We start from the raw sequence: 2,080 nt of genomic DNA, 5'->3' as shown, positions 1-2,080 counted from the left end.
TCTGTGAGTTCGAGACCAGCCTGGTTTACAAGAGCTAGTTCCAGGACAGTCTCCAAAGCTACTGAGAAACCCTGTCTTGAAAAGCCAAAAAAAAAAAAAAAAAAAAAAAAAATCAAAACTTTTAGTGTAATGTAGTATGGTATCATAAATATGGTCTAGATCCACACGGTGCACCAATGTGACAAAGACAGAAATCAAAGCAAGAAAAAACAAGTAATATTTTAGACAAATGATGTCTGATAAATGTCTACAGCTTTCTAAGAAACTAAAGTCTCTGAAATGACAGATAAAGAGCACTGGAATATTCAGAGGTCATTATCTGCCAAAAATAGACCTCATAAATGTTTTATTTCACATATGGCCAAGTAACATCTAAAACTAAAATTGCATGCCTACCACACTGGTTTATTTGAAAAAGTGATTATTTCACTGACTATAAAGATGTTAAAAATATTCCAAGAGGGCTGGAAGGATAACCAGTAAGCAGAAGCACTTACCGCCAGACGACAGCCTGGGTAATTCCTAGGACCCACATGGTGGAAGGGGGGACCGACCCCTACAAGTGCTGTGTGTATAACCGCACGAGGACTGGAGACAGTGCAGTGATTAAGAGTACTTACTGCTCTTGCAGAGGGCCCAGGTTTGCCAACACTATATGGTGCCTCACATCCATCCAGAACTCCAGTTCCAAGAGATCAGATGCCCTCTTTTGATCCCCCTGGGCATTAGGCATGCACTTAGTACACGGACATACAAGCAGGCAAACACTAAGATGTAAATATATCTAAAAAAAAATCCATAATGAAAATTCTTTCCTAAACTGTAAGACATTCCTCTAAATACTGTTATTAAGTGGTATGCTCTAAAGTGTGTACTACTTAAAAACTGCTTCTTAACTCTGGCACTGCACCATATCACTAGAAGTGCTGCTGGAGAGAAAAACCACGTTAAGAATCAGTAAGCTGTCACTGGAAGTTAGCTTTCTATAAGTTCACAGTGGGGAATTAGATTGACTGGAAAGGACCTTGCTTTATGCTACTGATTTAAAATTTTACTGTTCTATTCCATTAATGAGCATAAAAGGAAGCAAAGAGACAGGGGCTAACAACTGTTGTCTGTCTTCCTTAATGCTACTAAAGACATTTAGACTAGCTCCTCAAACAGAACACTAAATGTGTTGCTATCTTGGGCGTCTATGCCAATAGACAGGTACATGATGAACTGGCCAGGAAGCTCACCTGAGGCCCTACAACACTCACATACCAGCTCAAAACCAGATGAAAACCACAACCAAACCCCACTCCCCTACTTATGTCAGTATAGTGAATATAATGAGATTACACAATAGCACTGGGAGTGATTTAACAGCTTGGTCTCAGGAAGAATTTGCTGCCTAAAATCCCAGAACTCTGGAAGACTATGAGTTCAAGGCCAGCCTGAACTGTATAGTGAGACTCTGTGAGAACAAGCAATAGTAAAAAGAGACGTTATTATTTGGGGAAAGCCATATATTAATATATGACTTTTAAATTCCTCCTTCAACTTGTACTTCTATAAGTAAGGTAAAGTTTTATTTGGTGAGCAAAGAAACAGATATTGCTTGGCAGAGTGAGTGACTACCATGGGCAAAGTACTGGGTTCCATTCTCAATAGCACACACACAGGAAGACAGAATTAACTGAATAGAGCAGTATTTCTAGATATATATGGATTAGCCAATGGTTCTGAATCACAACTATTTGAATTAATTCAAGTTCAAATTTTGTGTTTCTCCATGAAGCACAACTCAAATGTGCTAATTCTAAAGTTTGTTACATATCCCACTTTAGCAAAGAGATTTGGAGCACTGATGGATGTTCAGGGGCTGGAGAGATGGCTCAACAATTAAGAGGTTTACTGGTCTTGCAGAGGACCTGAGTTGTGTTCCAAACACCAACTTCAAACAATTCACACAGCCTATAACTCCAGCTCTAGGGGTATCCAAAACCCTGACCTGCAGGTACATGTACATATCTGTACGCGCACACACACGAGATAAAAGAACAAAATGTTCTTTAAAAAAAATGTTTTTTTTAAAAAT

Source organism: Microtus ochrogaster, chromosome 18 (genome assembly GCF_000317375.1).
Source record: "Microtus ochrogaster isolate Prairie Vole_2 chromosome 18, MicOch1.0, whole genome shotgun sequence".
Classification (NCBI taxonomy): Eukaryota; Metazoa; Chordata; class Mammalia; order Rodentia; family Cricetidae; genus Microtus; species Microtus ochrogaster.
This window is presented reverse-complemented; position numbering follows the sequence as displayed.